The sequence below is a fragment of the Schistocerca piceifrons genome, chromosome 4 (assembly GCF_021461385.2).
Source record: "Schistocerca piceifrons isolate TAMUIC-IGC-003096 chromosome 4, iqSchPice1.1, whole genome shotgun sequence".
Lineage (NCBI taxonomy): Eukaryota > Metazoa > Arthropoda > Insecta > Orthoptera > Acrididae > Schistocerca > Schistocerca piceifrons.
Window position 1 is genome coordinate 290,057,886 of NC_060141.1, and position 23,976 is coordinate 290,081,861.

At 41.9% G+C, this 23,976-nt stretch overlaps 1 protein-coding gene across 1 annotated transcript in view; it reads right to left on the reverse strand.

Moving 5' to 3' along the window:
* LOC124794654 overlaps positions 1-22,216 on the reverse strand; it is a 101,953-nt gene extending 79,737 nt beyond the window's left edge. The window contains exon 1 of the mRNA XM_047258178.1: positions 22,124-22,216. The gene's annotated coding sequence lies outside the window, so the exon portion shown is untranslated. The remainder of the gene's footprint in view (positions 1-22,123) is intronic.
* Positions 22,217-23,976: the final 1,760 nt, after the last annotated feature.

A 23,976-nucleotide genomic window follows, 5' to 3' on the forward strand; every position in this document is an offset into this window, starting at 1 on the left:
AGTGTCACTTGAATGAGTTGCAGTATGGTGTCTTGATAATGCCAAACCTAGCTCACTGTAAAATCCAGTTTCGTTGCATTGTGTCTCACTATAAAATGATTTGGCAGCTATTTGTTTTATGATTTTAGTGTTCTATGATTGTAATATTTAGCACTTAATTTCTTTGATGCTTATGATTGTGTTTGTATCATTATCCTTCAAGTGTTCGCTTTGTCAGTTATTCTCGTCGAGGTGTAACTGCCCTAAACCTAAGCTGCAAAAATTAATTGGCTAAAGCAGACGTTGTTTTCTTCAGTGCTATCATTCCATTAGTGACAGTGTAAAAGTTTTCCTCTGGCCAGATGTTTTTGTATGAACGTTACATATTCTCTCTCATATTGCGTTGTTTAGACCTTGGTTATGTATTTTCCTCGAGATTACGAAATTTCTTGAAAAAAAAGCTCATACCAGCGCATCACTTGAAATGAAAGCTAAAAGTTTATTTATTTGTTTTGTTGTACACACTGCTTCCTGGACTCGGATAGGCCCTCCGCCCCCGGATCGAATCCGCCTGGCACATTAACGACGAGTGCTGGTGTGCCGGCCAGCTTGGATGTGGTTTTTAGGAGGTTTTCCACATCCCCCAAGATGAATACCGTGCTGGTCCCCAGGTTTCCCGCCTCAGTTACACGACTTGCATACACTTGAAAACGTTCGTACTCTTTCATGGCTTACATTAGATGCAGACAGCTGGGGTTCACTAATTCTGTCCCTGGGGGTACGGGTGGCGACAGGAAGGGCATCCTGTCACCCTCTCACACTAACATCGCCAAATCTATAGTAACCAGGCCGATCCTCCGTTGATGGGGACAAAGCCCCAAAGCAAATGATGAATGATGTATACGCTTAGTTCTGTAGGATGAAATCGAAGAGCAAAGCTCCAAGGCCATTATATGACAGTAACTTCTCCAACTTGATTCGCAGCTCATGTATTTAATGCAGGTCAAATCCTTAATTATTCTATTAGTTTTAATATTATGTTACTCCTGCTGGATAGAGAACACGTCACTGTTGTTACTATCTTGTTAACTTTGGTACACCTCTTCTGTTTCCGCCGTGGAGAGCTTTCGGAGAGAGATATCGTTCTCAAACCATTGCATTGTTTTATAACGTTTGCATCCATAAATACAAATATTAAAACCTAAATAATACCACGCATGAATGTGGTCATACCAATGGAAGAGAAATAAGAGTGTGTATTGCTAAAAAATTAATTGATTTTCGAACAAGTGGAATAGGAAGAATAGGGGAGGGGGCGTAAAACGTCATTTCTTCGAATACATCACATCAATACAATAAAGATTTTAAGACATTTTGTGCATTACTGCAGAAATAATCATTACATGGATGTGCCTTGTTTCACACTTATATTCGAGTAAATTGATGCCCAACATGTTTCAGAAAGGGGAACATTATGTGCACTCTGTACATTATACTCACACAAGTAATACGAAAAGAAGAGACTCTCATTCACCCACATACTGTGTGTTCATAGCCTACGACATATTTCACAGGGGAAATGAAATTCATTATGCAAAACACTACGAAATACAGTTATCTGAGCGCACTTATTCTCAGTTGCTTAATCACTGAATGTGAATAATAAGATAAGGACTTACTCTCTGAAACGTGAATCAACTACAGACATTAACTAAGCTGCCAGATAAGCCTGTCTACTTCCACTAGCACTCTCTGTTGTCAGAAATAATGCGGCTATAAGACATCATACAACAGTAAACTACATTTTTACTAACAACGATGTAAGTTTGTCAACTATACTGTTTACTGACGAGCAGGTCGAAATAGACAGCAATGAAAGTAAAATACAGACTGCGGTACATAAATTGAACCGGATTGCACGAGTAAAATTAAAAGCCATGACATTTGGAGAATTAGAAGAAGTAACATCAAGAACTGTAGAAAATAAACAAAAACCCAAACACATAACGGAATATAAATGTAAGGAGGATCATATTAAGCATTCAAAATCAGACGATGTTGAAGTGAAGCTTCGAAGATTTAACATTAAAACATGGCATACGAAAGGAATTCCTAGTCAACTTACACAGAGTGATAGCTTTTCCTTCAATGTTGTGCGGGTGTGAGGGATGGACTGGAACGTCGGACCAAATAACGCTAATTGTGTTGTCTGTAGCCTCTCTCCGCTATTTAGCGAGATAATCGCTCCTTGGACTTACGAATAATATTGACATTAGAGAAGAATTAAATGTGGACTCAGTTAAAGTGGACGGATCATGTTCAAAATATGGAAGGCAAAATAATTACAATAATTTCTTTTCAATATAACCCCACAAAGAAAACGAAATATTGGCCATAATTCAAAAAAGACGGACTGAACAATTGTAAGGCTTAACACGCCAACAGGTATAAACCTGACGCCGATAATGACGACCTCAAGTACATTTTATCCTGTCGTTGCTATATATTGAAAAAAGATTTGTCATATGTCTACAACAGTTTTGATTCTCATATCATTTTCCTTAGTAGCAGTTCGTATCTTTCGGATGAGACATTCAGTTGTCTTGAACTGAATTTCTTTACTTTTTTCGTCGAAGCAACAATACAGCTACAGTGTAGCGAGGTATCAGGACATTTGACCGGTTACCCTAGTAGCCTCGGAGCGTGACAACTGTGGAATGTAAGACGCCTTACGAAAGACGCACGGCCTGCTTACGCTGCGCCACTATTGCGAATGCAGCAGACGAAACAGAGGTGTGTGTGTGTGTGTATGTGTGTGTGTGTGTGTGTGTGTGTGTGTGTGTGTGCGCGCGCGCGCCTTGCACCGCCGTGCGCCAGGGACGACTACAATGCAGCGCTTACACAATGGGAAGCAGTTCCGTTGCAGCAGCCATTCTTCCAGAAATAGGCAATAGCCAACGTGCAGCTCTAATGGAAACGAGCCAGAAGCTTAATGCTGTCACCAGACGGCCGCGTTGTATGCCACACAGAGACGAACATACGTTTTTAGCGCCCGGCAACTGGTTCTGTGCAGTCTTTTGAAAGCAAGATAAATCAGGTTACTGTGACCGTGACGTAACCATGATTTTGTTGTTTCTTGTTCCAATAATTTTTTGGAAATGACAAACATGTAGTGCAAAGCCAAAAGATAAATGTAACTAATTACTTCCCACTACTGAAAAGTGGGATGCACTTATTACGAAATACCTTGAATATTATCTTAATTTATTTATCGAAGGACTCTTTCACAAAGGCCTTAATAATGTCTTCTGACAAACATAAAGAACTATACAATGTGAAAGTCATAGTATGGTTAGGATGCAACCATGGTCTAGGGAGAGAGTCTTCGATTAGTATCCAAAATGTCCTCAGTTCCGGGTTCGAAACCTGCCACCGCGTAAATTTTGGTTAATAATCAGAATTTGCGGCCGAAGACTTCCGGCATAAGAAGTCACCCTCTTTCTGCCAACGGCCTGGTTAAAGAGGGCGGAGAGCAGACAGAGGTTCAGAGCACTCTCTTGTCCTAGGGGTGGGAAACTGAGCCTAATGGCGGAAGACTCAGCAACGATCAACGGCATGTGGATGCATAAGGCAATGGAAACCGCTACATTAAAGACTCGTAATGTGTATCCACAGGACATGTGGTCTGTAATTGACGAAGTGTCATGATGATCTCTCCATTGGCAAAAGATACCGGAATAGACTCCCGTTCGGATCTCTGGGAGGGGACTGGCAAGGGCAAGATGATCATGAGGAAAAGATTCAATAATCAACGAAAGGATAACGTTCTACGAGTCGGGGCATGGAATGTCAGGGGCTTGAACGTGATAGGGAAACTAGAAAATATGAAAAGGGGAATGCAAAGACTCACTCTAAATATAGTAGGGGTCACTGAAGTGAAGTGGAAAGAAGACAAGGATTCCTGGTCAGATGAGTATAGGGTATCATCAACAGCAGTAGAAAATGGTATAACGTTAGTAGGATTTGTTACGAACAGGAAGATAGCGCAAGGAGTGTGTTACTATGAACAGTTCAGTGACAGGGTTGTTCTTATCAGAATCGACAGCAAACCAACGCAACAACGATAGTTCAGACGCACATGCCGATACGGCAAGCTGAAGATAAAGAGATAGAGAACGTATATGAGGTTATTGAAAGGGTAATACAGTACATAAAGCGAGATGAAAATCTAATAGTCATGGAGGACTGGAATGCAGCTGTTGGGGAAGGAATAGAAGAAAAGGTCACAGAAGAATATGGGCTTTGGACAAGGAATGAGAGAAGAGAAAGACTAATTGAATTCTGTAATAAATTTCAACTAGTAATATCGAATACTCTGTTCAAGAACCACAAGAGGAGGAGGTATACTTGGAAGAGGGCTTGTGATACGGGAAGATTTCAGTTAGATTACATCATGGTCAGACAGAGATTTAGAAATCAGATACTGAATTGTAAGGCGTAACCAGGAGCAGATATAGACTCAGATCATAATGTAATAGTGACGAAGGGTAGGCTGAAGTTTAAGAGATTGACAGGAAGAATCAATACACAAAGAAGTGGCATACGGAAGTACTAAGGAATGACGAGATACGCCTGAGGTTCTCTAAGACTATAGCTACGGCCATAAGGAATAGCTCAGTAGGCAGTACACTTGAAGAGGAATGGGCATCTCTAAAAAGGTCAATCACAGAAGTTGGAAAGAGAAACATAGGTACAAAGAAAGTAACTGGAAAGAAACCACGGGTAACAGAAGAAACATTTCAGCTGCTCGATGAAAGAGGAAGTAGAAAAATGTTCCGGGATATACGGGAATATTGAAATACAAGTCGCTGAGGAATGAAATAAATAGCAAGTGCAGGGAAGCTAAGATGAAATGGCTACATGAAAAATGTGAAGAAATCGAAAAGAAATTATTGACGGAAGGACAGACTCAGCTTTCAGGAAAGTCAAAACAGCCTTCGGTGACATTAAAAGCAAGGGTTGTAACATTAAGAGTGCAACGGAGATTCCGCTGTTAAATGCAGAGGAGAGAACTGATTGATGGAAAGAGTACAATGATGGCCTCTATGAGGGAGGAGATATTTCTGATTTATTAGGAGAAGAAACAGGAATCGATATAGAAGATATAGGGGATCCAGTATTAGAATCAGAATTTAAAAGAGCTTTGGAGTACTTAAGCTGGAATAAGGCAGAATGGATAGATCACACTCCATCACAGTTTCTAATATCATTGGGGGAAGAGGCAACGAACAGACTACTCATTTTGGTGTGCAGAATGTATAAGTCTGGCAACATAACATCTGACTTTCGGAAAAATATCATTCACACAATTCCGTAGACTGCAAGAACTGACAAGTGCGCGAATTGTCGTACATTCAGATAAACAGCTCATGCATCCAAATTGCTGACACGAATAACACACAGAAGAATGGAACCGAAAACTGAGCATATACTAAATGACGATCAGTTTGTCTTTAGAAAAGGTAAAGGCACCAGAGAAGCATTTCTGGCACTGCGGTTGATAATGGAAGCAAGACTAAAGAAAAATCAAGACACGTTCATAGGATTTATCGACCTGCAAAAAGCGTTCGACAATGTAAAATGGTACAAAATGTCTGAAATACTGAGATAAATAGGGGTAAGCTGTAGGGAGAGACAGGTAATATACAATATGTACAAGAGCCAAGACGGAAAAATAGGTGTGGACCACCATGAATGAAGCACTCGTATTAAAACTGGTGTAAAACAAAGATTCGGTCTTTCACCCCTATTGTTCAATCTGCACATCGAAGAAGCAATTATGGAAATAAAAGAAAGGTTCAGGAGTGGAATTAAAATTCAAGGTGAAAGGCTATCAATGATACGATTCGATGACGGCATTGCTGTCCTGAGTGAAAGTGAAGACGAGTTACAGAATCTGCTGAAGGGAATGAACAACCTAATGAGTACAGAATATGGATTGAGAGTAAATCGACGAAAGATGAAAGTAATGAAACGTAGCAGAAATGAGAACAGCTAGAAACTTAACAGCAGGATTGATGGTCACGGCCGGCCACTGTGGCCGAGCGATTCTAGGCGCTTCAGTCAGGAACCGCGCTGCTACTACGGCCGTAGGTTAGAATCCTGCATCGTGCATGGATGTATGTGATGTCTTTAGGTTAGTTAGGTTTAAGTAGTTCTAAGACTAGGGGACTGATGGCCTCAGATGTTAAGTCCCATAGTGCTTAGAGTCATTTGAACCATTTGATGGTCACGAAGTGGATAAAGTTAAGGAATACTGCTACCTAGGCAGCAAAATAACCAATGACGGAAGGAGCAAGAAGGATATTATAAGCAGACTAGCACTGGCAAAGAGGGCATTCCTGGCCTAGAGAAGTCTACTGGTATCACACATAGGCCTTAATTTGAGGAGGAAATTCCTAAGAATATACGTTTGCAGCACAGCGTTGTATGGTTGTGAAACCTGGATTGTGGGAAAACCAGAACAGAAGAGAATCGATGCATTTCGGACGAATGCTTCAGACGAATATTGAAAATAAGGTGGCCTGATAAAGTAAAGAATGAGGAGATTCTGCGCAGAATCGGATACGAAAGGAGTATGTCGAAAACATTGACAAGGAGAAGGGTCAGGATGACAGGATATCTCTTAAGAGATCGGGAAATGACTTCCATGTTACTAGAAGGCAAAAACTGTAGAGGAAGGGAGATATTGGAATACATCCAGGAAATAATTGAGGATGATGAGGATGATGAGATGATGAGGTTGGCACAGTAGAGGAATTCGTGGCGGGCCGCATCAAACCAGTCAGAAGCCAGATGACACAAAAAAAGTTTACGCTATCAATAATAGGTTAACTTAATGTAATGGTACGAATGTTAAAACAAACTTGCTTCTTATGGTGCTAATTAATTTTATTTGGAAATGAATGCAATATAAAACACAATACAAGATTTACATTTGCAGGATTTCTGCAGCATCTATGCAACCGAGGGCGACTCCAGTGCGTGTATATGAGCACCGACATGCACGTAAGGGGTCAGTGCGGTGTTCTAACGGAAACTTTTTGATCGCCCCTTATAGAATATTAAAAATAACAGTGCGTGATATTTTTATATGAGCCACAAGTTGTATGCGGTGTCTCCTTTGTAGGCAGCGTAGAACATATGTGTTTAACCTACTGTGGACGACACAATAGAATTGGACCACCAGTCTGTATTGGAATTCGGTGAAGATAATCGGATGTATCTTATTTGAATATATCTCTGTCTCTCCGAACTTGGTCCAAAATGCTTTCGAAAAATACCGAAGGATCAAAATCAATCTACTCGCAATACCCCCTGCACGAAATAAATCGTTTATGAACACTAAATTTCTGTTTCTGTTTGTGATCTTCCTAAAATTTCTCTACCACTACTTCCGTTCTCGATTGATCAGAGTATGGTGCAGTTTTCAGAATAACGTTTGTGGGTAAATTTATATAGCTAGGACGACAGAAAATGACTAACCACTGTCAGCTAAATCAGTGGTTTCCAAACTTCGCGAGACCACTACCCGTGAGCGCAGTCAGATGTAAGCTAATATCCCCCCCACCGACCACCCCTCCTTACAATACCCCGGTATCATCAAAAACAGAAGCTAGCTAAAGTAACTAAACGTTTAACAAAGAGAAAAAGAATTTTCTTCGAGCACTTTCATTTTTAAAATGACATTTAGATTGTGTAGGTATTTTATTAAACCATGAACTAATGAGTCAGTGCGTCACTGGTGCTGTTTAACTGTAACAGCCTTTCTTTATAGAATGATGAAACAATTTTCTGTGCATCGCGATTGCACTGTCTATATTTTGTCTCTACACTTCGAGCTTCTTTCGTATTCTGTTTTCCATTTTCATCATTGTAATCGTATTTCAATTTCTTGTATGAGAATGCATGTTGGACTGGCACACCTGTGTAGTACCGACCACCACATGGAGCTCCAACAGGTCTCTTTTCGCTAGAAGACTGACCAATCGATAAATTTTAATCTCATTGAGCCGAACGAATATCTATTCGTGTACCTAAATTTGCCTGTGTCAGGCTTTGCAGAAATGACGTTTCATGCGGTTTTAGAAGAATAACAGAATAGTACTAGAAGTGCATGCTGTTATGTACACACCGTAGTTTTCGTTCGCAAGAATTATCGCGTGCTTTGAGACACAAGTAACCGTATCACCCAAATACCCCGTGGTGATGTCAAATGTAAAGCTTTTTCTGTGGAAACAATAATTTCACCTAAAGAAGTCATACTGATTAGATTTGTCTCTTGCTACACGATGTGTGTTGAGCGAGGGAAGAACATCGCCATTAAATAATGTCTATTCCATAGAATATGATTCACTTTTCCTCTTCCTCCAGACATATTCCAACTAATTCCTATATTCCCAGTGAAGGCGCTGTTAGAAAGAGGATCCTGCTTAGAAACTGTGTGACAAACGTGTAATGAAATCTGTTCCCCATGTCATCATGTCGAAGTCTGCATATTAATTTTCGTTGTGCATTCAATTAACTAGGGTCAATAAGACAAATTTTCTTAGAGACTTCGCATGACATTGCACGCAGAGCAGCAGGGATACGAGAATGGTGTTTCTCCAATTTAGAAGGGTTCTAGAGCTCTTCAGAAGTCCATGATATATGACGAAAGTGATATCTAAAATATGAATATGAATTAGGAGCAAGGATAGCAACTTCACAAATGTTTGTGCGAACTATTACTACTCACACTAGGCAGTGATCATCTGTGATATTTCCTGGCTTTTGTAAACATGTTTCTAACATTGTCAACTCACTGAACGGAACTGAATGGTCTGCAAGCAGCTTCATAAATACAGGCGTTGTGTGCCAGGTGATTTATATTCAGCGTGTGGCAATTCTGATAAATTTCGTGAACATATAGAGACTGAATGAGAAACGAGAATAGCAAGATGTGTCTGGGAACGTCTTCCAATGATGATGCAGACTGTCACTCGGCGGCCTCTTCTCCAGGTGCTGTTAGCGTAGCACCATGCTTTGAGTCTGATGGCTTTCAGGACGTTACAGACGTGAAACTCGTCCATACACGTTGCAACACCTTAGGACCACTGGTTACAGCGACTGCAGAGAAATCAGAGATGGGTTAAGGCAGTGTTACTTAACGTGGGTGGCCGGATGTCACTCCCCCCGCGACGGAATCCGTATATCCCACCTGTCAACGTCTAGAGCACAGCACATGTTCAAGCGTGAAGACATTTCATAAATATTTGCGTTGTGTAATTGATGGCGGAAAACGGGTACCAGCTCGGTATTTACCTAATTGAATGTGAGAAACACCCTAAAAACCACGTCCAAGATGGTCGGTTCACGAACTATCGTCGTTAACCCGAGAGGCGGATTCGAGCCGGGACAGGCTTACCTCCACGAATCTCGAAAGTGGCAAGTTAACGCCCTCGGCTATCTGGACGGGTTTAATCTTTGTCATATAGATTTTAAAATTCCTTGTTCTGCAGCTGACAGTGATCCCAGCAGACCAGCTAACACAGTGACTGTGCGTATGGAGTGTAATGGGGCACATTGGTCGAATGGCTCCACATAAGCCACATATTTCTGTAGTCAACACTGAGCGACGCTTGAGGTGATGTAAAGAGTGCCACTGGATCGAGTTATTTCGAATGATGAGTCACGTTACGTCACAGCTATCCGATGGAAGGTTTTGGGTTTGGCGAATGCCTGGAGAATATTACCTGTCACCATGTCTAGTACCAACAGTGAAGTGCGCTTGTGATAGTGTTATAGTATGGGAGTGATTTTAGTGATTAGGATGTGGTCCACTTACTGGGATTAAGAAAACACTAAATGCGGCAGGATGTGAACACATATTATAGCACTGTGTTTTACTTACAATACTAGCAGGACACTGCATCCTGTTATGAAGCAGCAACTGTGGAGCATAGCTTTTTGAGAATAATGTGCCTAAAAAGGTCTAACCTTCTCAGATCCCCAGCTTGACGCCTTGTAATGAGATAGGACGTTGACTTCGCTCCAGATCCCTGAATCTAACATCACTAATTCTGGTTGCGGTTGTTGAAGAAGAATGGGCTGCCACTCGTTCACAGACATTCAGACACATTTTTGAAAGTGCTCTCAGCAGAATTCACACCACCGTAAAGGGGAAGGGAGGACGTACACACATTCATGCTCACTAATAAATGTCCGGACACTTTGGATCAGGTAGTGTATATGATGAAGAATTATTGACGTATCATCTGCAGAAAAATAGCTGCGAATGTTAACAATATTCTGAAGGCGTGACCCACATAACATCGTAGCGCTAGCGAACATGGGATCATATACCCCATTTATTTCTTAACACACTCTCTACAACCCACTACATGTTTATTGGTATCTTTTCGTTACAAATTATGTAAGGTGAACAGTAGCGCCCCTATCACACTACCTCGTGTCAGCTAAACGATGACTTTGTATATAAAGATGCCCTCCTCCACAACTCCCCCCCCCCCTCCCCCCACACAAAAAAAACAAAAAAAAAGGGAAATCCTCAGACACGCTCTATCGATTCAATCCAAGTCTGGCACATCGCTTGTGCATATCCTCACGTTCCTTCAAACAACTAGATGGATGGTAATTATCGTACAAACAATTGAAACATATTCACATCGCCAAGAAGATTTAATGAATACTGTTACTTCCAAAGATTCGGAGAGAAACTGACTTCGTTTCTATTTGAAAATATTTATTTCGGGAGAACTACATTTAATGCGTACCACGCGTACGATAACCTCCGGTGTAAAATCGGTGTTCAAAGTTGGTGATGAATTGTGGTACGAATCGTTATTGAGTCTAAATGTTTGTAAAATTACCTATGGGAGTACAGATTCAATACGTAACAGAGTGAGTAAAAGAGCGATTGTAAGTCAGTCACGACTAAAATTTTAACACTTCACTGGTGTAATTTGTTTGGAAAATATATTTACCTTCATCAGCATTGTCATCAGCATTGTCAGCCAGCGATTTATGTACCTTATCAGCTCTCTGTTCGCACCAATTTCGACTCGGAGAAGAATACAAACGAAAAAAAACAACAATAAAAAGCTCCAGAATTCATGTGGGAATCGATTGTATCTTCTCCGCTCGTTCAGCCAGGCGACTTGGTCGCCTGACCAGCACCACGTTTCTTGAAGGGTGTTAACCTTGGGTTAACATAAGGAGCAGAGACAGAAACTTTTTTATTCGATTTCTCGCAAAATATGCATTTGAGGACACATAATATTTTGATAGAAAATGTTCAGTATTTTGAATCGATTCCGTGTCATGAACTTTACAGGTGATATCTTCAAAAACACGGGTGGATGTGGGCGGGGGTGAAGGAGAGAAGGGAGTCAATAAATTAAAATGCCTGACTCCTTCATATTAGGTGGACACTGTCGACCTTCCAAGAATAAGGCGAACCGGTTGGCCGCGCCTAAGGCCTGTCCTTGGGAATATTGTCGGCTAGAAAGTCATCAGTCCGATCGCATATGTTATATTACTTCAATTGCACGTATTCTGTATATCGTTCTTGGTGAGGCTGTGGAACTGTAGCATCGGCTTTTTGGAACCAAACAAATACGGAACCAACTTCAGATTCGTTATCGACGGCCTTCTGGATCCCTCACGTACCAGCAACCGAACTTAAAGTGATGCTTGGAGAGAGAGGACTGTCCTTACATAACCTAATTACAGTCTACGCAACATCCGAGGCAGTTTAAATATGTTGTTGGTTACTTTAGTCCGTTGTCTAAAACTGGTAAATTTGCTGCGTTATTTTTTAACAAATGTATTGGTCAAACAACTCTATGGTTTTTTTATTTTTTATTTTACATTTTATTGATATTCAAGAAAACTGCAGAAAACTACATATCCTTGCTTGTTATCAGACGATACAATCACCTACCAATTAAAGGCTACTTCCACTAACTGCGTTGGCAATTACGTTATAAATTAACTTAAACCCCGCACTAAAACTCTTGAAAAATATTTTTTGCTAAGATCGGCACGTTTAAATTCTGACATTAGGTTTACATTCGAAGCACAGGGTCCCAATCAATTTTCTTTTTTTTGTTTTTTTACTAAAACCTCCATACCGTTTTACTTAACATTATACTAATTATTCCCACGAATTTTCGTAACAGGCTCACAGTACATTCTTAATATACAGTGATGATGCTTATTGCAGTTTCCTTATTCCAGTTCACTTAGCGCTTCAAACTCGACTGAAGTACGCGAACTGTTAGTAAATTTGAAATGACCATAGTTGAAACAGTTGGAAAAAGATCAAATAGTAATAAAAGGATTTTGTTGTGTGCGGCTGTGTAAAAAGTTATTACTTTTAACAATTTAGTCATAATATCTCTCATTATACGAGCTGAACCCTGTAAATGTACACCAGAGTCACTCTAACCCTGGAGTTTTTTGTTTATTACCACGCACGTTACACGTACACAGCCCACTGCCACCGATGTAAATCCGGCACTGGCTGAGACCTTCGGAGACATTGTTTAATTAATTTTACATAAATATTTTTGAAGGGTTATTATGATCCTGAAGTACACATTGCGTAACTGTTCTGTCGATGAGTGTGAAGTTCACTTATGAGAAAATAGCAACCACCAACAACATTTTAGTAACGGAAGATGCTATATGTGAAGCGTCGTTAGAAGAACTCAGTCGCAAAAGTGACGTGACTTTCGTGATGAAAGTAGTTCTGAAGCTGATGTTCCTACAGCAGTTATGGACAATGGTGAAGCTGATCAGTGTGGCGAATCGTCAGACAGAAACGAAGAAAATACAGTTGTCCACTTTAGCGCGTAGGGCTCAGGGTTCCAGTCTTGCGTCTAGTTGCCCATAACATTATAGTTTATACTCCAAGAGTGTGCTAAATGAATGCATGGGTTTATGCATATTTGAGAGAGCACCTCAAAATATTCGTGTAATATATGCATGTCATTAAATGAATAGCATTTTCATCTAATGGAACTGTAAATAATGTATCCAGATCCGGATCAATTTCAAGTTTGTTCATTGAAAAGTTTCCATGACAGTTTTTACTTGGTCTCGAGCTTTGGAGCCATGAACAATAATACTGATTGAAAAAGTGCATGACAGAGGTGAATTAAAATGAGCTTAGTACGTGGGTGTCCAGTTTCGGTATAAAACGTTCTATTTTCAGGCAGTTTCTCCAGTAGATAAGTGCAGACCACTGTGACCTTGGTGTACACTTCGCGTGATATTTTCAGAGGTGTGGACTACTAGGGTTAAGTTTCAGTAGTTGTTCTACTGAATCTACTACGCGTATGGCAGAAAAGGGGCAAATGATGAAAACAAAACGATTTAGGATTTAGATTTAAACTTGCCGCAATATAAAAATAAACGACTTCAATTTCTCCTGACAAGGCTATGGAATAGTGACTGCTTATTACTTAATACAGAGGCGGAAAGCCAAGCCTCTTGGTCGTAATTACTGCACGATGGACAGCGCTGGCTAGAGGGTCGACCAGAATTTCCTGTTACAATTAAAAGGCGGAGAAAATTTCAGATTTAGCTTTCCGTCAACACTTAGTTGATTAGAGACGGATCATTATAGTTGTTAAATGCATGAAACTAAAGACCCGAGTAAAGCCTAATTCAGAATTCTTGCAAGAGAGCAGACCCCAGTTCTCAAATTCCATTAGCATCTCACCACTTTGATATACAAGAGGCGCACATGCTCCACTGCAAAATTCTCGGAAGCTGTTAGTGGATATTTTCTGAGTATTTTGGCAACAGGGATCCGCGGTTTCGGGTGGCTTGTTACAGACTAATAGTGTAATTATGAGCTATTGTCTTTTTTTATCCCAATTACCTTCATTTCTATGGAAATTTATCTGAAAGTTCGAAATACGATATCACTATTGCACTAAAGGATCGTGTTTCTCTTAGGCATCTATGTAAAAATGCTAAAATACTAAGAAATGTTTCCCATCGCTGAGGAAACAGCTTGGATTAGTGTCACTGTGATGCTCTTCCATTATACAGGGTGGTTCTTATCAACGTTTAAAAACTGCTGAAGCGATGTTAATGACCGTGAGGCAAGTAAATTAATAAGACACCCATGAGGCCGCAAATGTCGGGAAAAAACCAAAAAATGTATGACAAACTTTCAGCATGTGACGTCACCAGATGACGTACCTCATCGTGGAGCCTATCGGTCTGACACGCTTTATCATTCCAACGCAAGTCAGGTATTCACGCCCTTGTGGCTCCGGGCCTACGTGCGCTACTATAGCGCGTAGGGCTCTGGGTTCCAGTCTTGCGCCTGGCAGGCAGTTTTCTCTTTTGCGTCGCCTTAGACAGTTATGTGTATACACTGACATAAGACTTATTATTTTACTAGCTAATACGGCAGCTCTTCGCAACAGCAAAATACGTATTGGAATTGCATTTTTTATTTTTTATTTTATTTATTTATTTATTTATTTATTTTTTTGTTGAGTCAGCAGTCTTCTGTCTGCTTTGATGCTGCCTGCCCGGAACTTGCATGTACCTCCTAATTCCTTGCCCCCTCTCTCTACCCACCTTGTCATCCCCCTTCCCCCTCCCTACATCTCCTCGGCCCCCATCTCTTTGCATACCCTCCTCACCACTACCTCGGTCCATCTCTTCGTTCCCTCTCTATGTCGATTTCCGTCTGAATGTTCAGTAGAGTGTAAAAATTTGTAGTAAATCGGTCAAGAACTTTTCGAAATTTTCGGTAGCGACGTTTACCTATTATATATTACATATGATTTTTATATTATACATATAAATGTCAAACTGATGTTTTTTGTTATAAAAACATGTGACAGCAGAACTGTCGAACTGATCGCAAATTTCTTTTTGTTTTCTTTTTCATACTAAATACACCATTACCATGCGCAATTACGAACACCACAATGAGAGAGAGAGAAACATCAAATAGGTCGAACCGTTCTGATGTTTCACAATATATTTTTATTTCCCGATTTTCTGGTGGATTTTCGAAAAATTTTCTTTCATATAAACCTTTTGCTGACAATAATGAACACAACAAAGTAACCAAATCGGTCAGGAAGTTCTCAGTTGATGCGGCAATTTATTTTTATTTATACTTATTTACTGGTCTTGCGGTCACCGCTGCTTAACTGCAAAGGCAACATAAAGGTATCGTAATGCATCACAAGTAAATTAGTATAAGTTTCCGAACTGCATCGTTACCAGTAAGTGACCTATATGTTCTTTATCAAACAAAACCTGTGAACAAAAAAGAAGGGACCAAAGGAAAGAAACACGAAATTAGAACAGCTCTTGCTTGGTTGCAGCGAGGACAATAATTTTTTAAAATCCTTGTTTGCAACAGATCACGTTTACAAATGGCGTTCGAAGACATAGTAGCCCAGGAGAGAACTGCCCCATACCGGCGAGTGTAGGATCGACAAACTCAATCGCTGCACATGCAGCGAGGTACGTCATCTACTGACACAGTTGACTATGGCTGCAGTACACCAAGGTACGCGGGAAATAGCGCTCTTAAGTTCTATGGGCAGAGTTTCCGTTTACCATGTGCTTATAGGGCGTTAGTCGCGATGTCACAGATCTGATATCACAGATCAGAAAGATACGTACCTAAAGACTGGAAAATTGATCAAGTCACACCAATACCCAAAAAGGGAAGTAGCAGTAATCCGGTGAATTACAGACCTATATTACTAACGTCGATTTGCAGTAGGGTTTTAGAACATATACTGTATACGAACATTATCAAGTACCTCAAAGAAAACGATTTATTGACATATAGTCAAAATGGTTCAAAAGGCTCTGAGCACTGTGGGACTTAACATCTGTGCTCATCAGTCCCCTAGAACTTAGAACTACTTAAACCTAACTAACCTGAGGACATCACACACATCCATGCCCGAGGCAGGATTCGAACCTGTGACCGTAGCGGTCACGCGGTTCCAGACTGAAGCGCCTAGAACCGCACGGCCACACCGGCCAGCGACATGTAGTCAGCACGGATTCAGAAACTATCGTTCTTGTGAAACACAACTAGCTCTTTGCACTCATGAAGTAATAAGTGCTATCGACAGGTGATGTCAAATTGATTCCATATTTTTAGATTTTCAGAAGGCTTTCGACACCTCACAAGCGTCTTCTAATTAAACTGCGTACCTACGGAGTATCGCCTCAGTTGTGCGACTGCATTCGCGATTTCCTGTCAGAAAGGTAACAGTTCGTAGTAATAGACGGAAAGTCATCGAGTAAAACAGAAGTAATATCCGGCGTTCCCCATGGAAGTGTTATAGGCCCTCTATTGTTCCTATGTATATTAATGACATAGGAGACAATCTGACTAGCAGTCTTAGATTGTTTGCAGATGATGCTGTCATTTACCGTCTTGTAAAGTCATCGGATGATCAAAAGGAGTTGCAAAATGATTTAGATAAGATATCTGTATGGTGCGAAAAGTGGCAGTTGACCCTGAATAAAGAAAAGTGCGAAGTTATTCACATGATTACTAAAAGAAATCAGCTAAATTTCGATTACGCGATAAGTCACACAAATCTGAGGGCTGTAAATTCAACCAAATACTTAGGGATTATAATTACAAATAACCTAAATTGTAACGATCACATAGATAATATTGTGGGTAGAGCAAACCAAAGACTGCGATTCATTGGCAGAAGACTTAGAAGGTGCAACAGATCTACCAAAGAGACTGTTTGCACTACGCTTGTCCGCCATATTCTGGAGTTCTGCTGTGCGGTGTGGGATCCGCATCAGGTGGGACTGACGGATGACATCGAAGAAGTACAAAGAAGGGCAGCTCGTTTTGTATTATCGCGAAATAGGGGAGATAGTGTCACAGACATGGTATGTGAATTGGAGTGGCAATCATTAAAACAAAGGCGTTTTTCGTTGCGACGGGATCTTCTCATGAAATTTCAATCACCAGTTTTCTCCTCCGATTGCGAAAACATTCTGTTGTCACCCACGATAAAATAAGAGAAATCAGGGCTCGCACGGAAAAATGTGTGCTCGTTTTTCCCGCGTGCCGTTCGAGAGTGGAACGGTAGAGAGACAGCATGAAGATGATTCATTGAACCCTCTGCCAGGCACTTTATTGTGAATAGTTGAGTAATTACGTAGATGTAGATGTAGAAATGGTACAGGCATACCGATGACATAGTTTGTGGTTCTATCTGGCTGTAATAAAATTTGCCGTTAAAGGAATTGTGTTCCCCGACGACCAGCTAGCGCAGTTCAATGTGCAACGCGCTAGGTCGAAAATAAAGGGATGAAGATTAGGATTTAACGTCCCGTTGACGTCTAGGTCATTAGAGACGGAGCATAGGTTGCAATGTTTCAAAGATGGGAATGGAATCGGCCGTGTCCTTTCGAAGGAACCATCCGGAAGTTACCTGGAAAGATATAGGGAAATCACGGAAAACCGAAGTCCGAATGGCCGGTCGCGGAATTCAATCGTCGTCCTGCGAAATGCAAGTCCAGTGTGCTAACCACTGCGCCGTCTCGCTCGGGCGCTAGCTTGAGAGACAGAGAGGCCAGTGAGATCCGCATCGAACTGTGGATCGAATTCACACGATAGTTTAACCATTGTTGGCCGGATGCATATACAAGGGCTGAGTATGGTTTGTAGGCGTTTTTCCATGTTCTTTAAGAGAGTAGTTGTCCGGTCCGCGATCTCAGGAAACAAACGACCACAAAAAAAGGGAAAATAATAATTTGAAAAAAGAAATGAAAAAAGCGTTCTCTACTACGGCATAAATTTTAATAAAAGACAGAAATTTTATTTACGAATCCTCTCGTTATTTCTTGGTAGAACAGTTTCATATTTAAATTTGAACAACAAGTAATAAGTAAACAAGTCCTCCGGACTTTGCCAGCCAGCTACACGAGGAACCTACTAGAAGAACCCCTACTAGTTTTCGGCTTATTAGGCCATCTTCACGAAACAACTGAGAAGTGTGTGAAAGGGACATCAGTTCTTATGTAACCAAAAATTATAAGCAAAGATACCATCCCTTGCATAGAGTGTTGTGCACCAAAATTTTTTCTTAACGTTTAGGCCGGCCGCGGTGGTCTAGCGGTTCTGGCGCTGCAATCCGGAACCGCGGGACTGCTACGGTCGCAGGTTCGAATCCTGCCTCGGGCATGGGTGTGTGTGATGTCCTTATGTTAGTTAGGTTTAAGTAGTTCTAAGTTCTAGGGGACTTATGACCTAAGATGTTGAGTCCCATAGTGCTCAGAGCCATTTGAACCAATCTTAACGTTTAAATTATTATTTACACAATGGAAAAGGTTAAGCACGATAAGTAATTAAATGCATAATGTTAAAAATTAAATGGCTATTACGTTGCATTTTGTGAGGTCTTGAGATTGGCTGAGACGATGTTAACCTGAGCACTCTTCATTTATATCGTGCAGCAAAACATGTTTTTTAACATTGTAAACTAAACTTTACGCAATGGACAGTATTATTCACAATGTTACAATATTACAGATTATATGATTGTGACGGCATAATTTGCGAGATCGTGACATTGGATGAGAACTATCTAATGAGCACCAATAAGGTTTGTTGTGCAACAAACACGTTTTATATTATAAATAATATTTTTATGCAGTGGGCAGTATTAAACCAGTACAGCGGTAAAATATACAGTAGTAAAATATTACAAGTTTGTTGTTGAAGGTTATGGAGTCAGCATGGTAAGGAACAGGAAATTAGATTGTGTTTCGATTTTGTATAGCAGTATGTGTCATTGTTGCGGTTTATGGGTATGTGGTTGGTAGATTGCACCTTGTGAACCTGAAAAGTGGGGATATGTTCCCCTGTAACTGATCATTTAGAACTGGTGCATTTGGGGATTTTCAGCTACATGTCTGTTTACCTTAAGTGCTTCTGACGGCCTTAATCTTCCTTTGTCGGCTATACGTAGTACCTGCGCGTGGACTTAGTATTTGTGTCCTTCCCTCAGCGCGTGTTCGGCAAAGGTTGCGTTCGTGTTCAGTCAGCCTGGTTGTTATGGCCCTGCTGTCTGATCAATATACAGTTTGTTGCTGTCATTGGAAGTAATTTTGTGAACTCCACAGCGACTTAATAAGTCCTATTGAACAACAAGGACAACATACCGGGTGTTCAGAAAGTAACTATGCAGTGGCATGTTCTGGTGTGCTAAGTAATGGCTGATACGGTTGTCAATTATTAATGCAACATTTTCCATTGTTTAACATATTTCAACCATATTTGACCAGGTATTTGTATTTTTTCGCAGGTCTGGTTTGACTGAAGACCAAACGTCTTGTGTGACATCATTGTGATCCAGGTCATCATGCTGACGGTTGAACAAAGAGTTTTTCTTGTGGAACATGTGTTCCGCAATGGAGACAATTTTACCTCAGCAGTTCCCAGGTGTGACATGCTTAATCGCAATGCTATATGGAACCTCATCACCAAGTTTCGAGATACCGGAAGCGTTCGTAATGCTCCAAAGTTAGGCAGGCCATTCACACCCACATCCGAGAGGTGGTGGAGGTGCAAGACTTGAAGCTGCAAAGTCCTAGGAAATCGGTTAGGCGACTAGCTCAGCAGGCCCACGTGTCCTTGGGTGCCGCTCACAAGATTGTCCGTTTATGTATCCGTACAAAATGTCGGTCGTGCATAAACTGAGAGACACCGATCGCCCGGCGCGTGTGAACTTCTGCAACTGGTTTCTGTTCTGCAGGACAATGCTGAGGGGATTCTTTACACAATGTTTTTCACTGATGAGGCATGGTTTCACTTCTCCGGTTGCGGGAATAACGAGAATATTCGTATGTTGAATACGGAGAATCAGCATGAATTTAAGATGTCCCCACTGCATGAGCAAAATATTGGTGTTCGGTGCGCCCTGACTCGTAAACGCATCATTGGGCCGATCTTCTTTTAGAGACACCATAAATGCAGAAAATGCAGAACGGTATTGCACCTGCATTCTAGAGCCCTTCCTAGGTGAACTGAATGAGGACGAAATTAAGAATGCCTGGTTCCAACAGGATGGGGCGACTGCACATACCGCCCACAAGGCGATGAAAATTTTAAAGGATATTTTCGGTGATCGCATCACCTCTCGATGACCCTGGCCTCCGCGTTTACCCGACTTGGCTGCACCGAATTATTTTCTATGTGGTATGTTGAAGGGAAAGGCCTGTGAAGGCAATCCGCACATCATACAAGAACTCTAAGCTGCACTGGCACGTCACATTCGGAACAGAGGCCAACGGGAAAGACAGGCCGTGGTGCGTACGTCACGAAGGTAGTCCTGAACTCGCTTGCTCGCTCAGCTCAACAGACAAAATGCTTTTCTAAACCTGTTAATTCGCAGCTGGGCGTGTAAGTACTAACGAGAATTGCATCTTCCACTGGAATCTGCTATTATGAAGTCTTACTGATTAATAGTACCACAGAAAAATTTAATTTAAGATCAATAATCGATATAAATGGTATAACGGCTTGTTTATAGCATTTAGTTCAAAAATGGTTCAAATGGCTGTGAGCACTATGGGACTTAACTTCTGAGGTCATCAGTCGCCTAGAACGTAGAACTACTTAAACCTAACTAACCTACGGACATCACACACATCCATGCCCGAGGCAGGATTCGAACCCGCGACCGTAACGGTCGCGCGGTTCCTGACTATAGCGCCTAGAACTGCTCGGCCACCCCGGCCGGCTAACATTTAGTCTCTTCTGCTTAGCAGTACTCATTACATGCTGGAAGTGGTGCCTTATGTAACTGACAATCATTTTAGTATGATTTTATTTTACTGTACGCCAGTACAGCCGTAACAAATTATAAGTAGGCCCATGGACTTTCCATCATTATAGAACCAATTACAGTAAGATCCCGTAATAGCGGATTCCAGTAGAAGATTCAGTTTTCGTTTGTACGGACACGCCTAGTTACGAGTTGACAGGTGTGGAAACGTAGTTTGTCTGCTGATTTGAGTGAGCGAGCGAGTGCAGGACTACCTTCGTGACGTACACGCGGCGGCCTGTCGTTCTCGTAGGTCTCGTTCGGAACATCACTCCGGATGTTCACGTCACATTCGGAACATCACTCCGGATGTTCTGGCCAACGTCTTCAAGAACATGCAGAAAAGCGTGCAATTGTGTTTTCAAGTTCAGGGGATCACTTCCAGCATCTCTTATAACTTGCATGACTTTAATCCGGCGAGTTATGAGCTGCAGAGTTACTTATTGAACACCCTGTAGTGTGTCCATTGTGCAAAGTGTAGTTTCAACGTAAAGAAACAAGCTTGATGCACAACACTCTAAGTAAGTGACTGTATCTTTGCTTAATTTCTTGGCTATCTAAGAGTCAGCGTCCCTTTCACTCGCTGGTCAGTTGGCCGGTGTGGCCGAGCGGTTCTAGGCACTTCAGTCTGGAACCGCGCTGCTGCTACGGTCGCAGGTTCGAATCCTGCCTCGGGCATGGATGTGTGTGATGTCCTTAGGTTAGTTAGGTTTAAGTAGTTCTAAGTTCTAGGGGACTGATGACCTCAGATGTTAAGTCACATAGTGCTCAGAGCCATCTGAACCACTTTTTGTTTCCTGGTTCAAATGATTCTGAGCGCTATGGGACTTAAAATCAGTGTTCATCAGTCCCCTAGAACTTAGAACTACTTAAACCTAACTAACCTAAGGACATCACACACATCCATGCCCGAGGCAGGATTCGAACCTGCGACTGTAGCAGTCGCACGGTTCTGGACTGAGCGCCTTAACCGCGAGACCACCGCGGCTGGCTTTTGTTTCCTGAAAATGGCCTAAGAAGCCGAAAACTAGTTTGAAAGAAACAAAATCAGCAGAACAAAAACAGCGTACTTGTTATTCACCCTTAAAAAAAGAGAGAAATTTGCCTGCTGCTACTGTAGAACAGTAACTTGGGTAATAAGAACGTGTACTGTAAGTGTCTAAATTAATGTTCGTGTCGGAGTTCGTGGCACACTGATTTTTACAGCGGGGTATGGAACTTACCTGTGACTGGCGTGTCGCTGCGCTGTACGCCGGTGCGTGGTGCGTGTGTCAAGGAGCAGCGGAGCGGTTCATTCGGCGATGCGGTACGCGGGACGGCGGCGGGGCGGCTGTTTGCCAGCTGCCAGCCGCCTTTGAGGCGGGATTACAGGTGGCGCTGCTGACGGCGCCGCTGACGCTGCAGGCCGGCTCGCCTGCTGAGCCGAGCCCGGCCGCTGACGTCGCGGGCCGCGCAATCAGCTTAACGCGCCGCGCCACATCGCGTCTCCTGGCGCACGCCCCCTCTTTACGCACGGAGTGCGGCCGCACTGCGAGGGGAGTGGTCTCAACGCTTAACTCCGTGGGCAACTAATCTCAAAAATTAGAAGTAGTCATCAGCAACCGAAGAACTAACGTGACACTCCTTCCCTACGCGTGACTGTTACAGGTGGTATGTCGTTGTCTTCCTCTGGACTTACTCAACAGGACATATGAGGAACCTACAAGGGGAACTAAGATAAGAGTTTCTACGTCTACATCCACATACGTACTCCACAAGCCAGCGTATAGTGCTTGGCGGACGGTATCTTGCGCCACCACTAGGCGTTTCCTGTCCTGTTTCAATCGCAAACAGAGCGAGGGAAAACTTCTGTCTATATGTCTCCGTGTGCTTCTTCTTCTTCTTGTGGATCATCTTCGCTGGCCCCGATTCTCCACCTTCAGTCGCCATCGTCTTCTGCTTTTGCTTTCCTCAACGTTCACATTCCCTGCTTCTACTGTCTCCTCCACATCACTTTGCCAGTTGCACCGTGGGCGACCACTTTTCTTCCGGTGGGTGGTATCCATAGCAGCATCCTATGTGGCAGCGTCTTCAGTCACCCCATTCACATGGCCAAACCACATTAGCTGATTTTGTCGGACGTCGTCACAAATATCCCTATCCATTTTCATCCTTCGTTATATTACGTCATTTCTTATCCTATCCATCCTAGTTCAGCTTGAGCTTCGTCTTAAGTAATCAGTCTTTTGCTAACGTCCCTGGTCTATGCTCCATACAAAACTAAACTCTTGAAAGTAATCTTATACATTCGCTTCTTAGTTGTACTTCTTATCTTTGTTCTACGGAACAGAGTATAGCCCTTGTTACAGCTCGTCCTTTATTAATCCTACTAGTGGTTTTATCACTGCTTGTGCCCTCTTTATTAAAAGATACCCCAAGATATTTTGCCTTTTCCACAACTACTACTACTTCTCCAAATTACTAACTTTTCATGTTTCAAAGGCCAAGTATTCACATTTATTCATCTTCACCTTCAGGATAGCCTTACTGTTTTTCTTTCTAGCTCTCTTATCATATAGCTTAGATCATCTTCATTTTCGGCTAGTACAATCTAGACATCCGCAAAATACAAGCTAAATATTTTACTGTCCTCTACTGCCATTGCAATAACCTGGCATTTTCTACTCCAAATCTACAGGATTGGTCCTGGATGCAGCTTAAAGAAGGTCGGTGACAGCTCACATCCCTGCCGCAGACTCTTATTCACCGCGAATTCTTCTGCCCTACTGTTCCCAATCCTCACGCTCTCTATGTCATTTTCATACAATACATGTGGTTCCGTACGAGCCCTAAATTCTCTTATCTTCATGGTTTTACACGAATTATTCGCCGGCTGCAGCAGAATAGTTCTGCATTCGGCTTTAAATGCCGGTTCTCTAAATTTTCTCAGTAGTGTTCCTCGAAGAGAACGTCGCCTCTCCTCCAGGGATGTAGAGGGTGATTATAATTAAATTTAAACTTTCAAACCGCTGTAGAAATAACACCACTGCTCAGAATGACATCAAAGTGCAACAGAATACTATCGGAGATGGGGGAA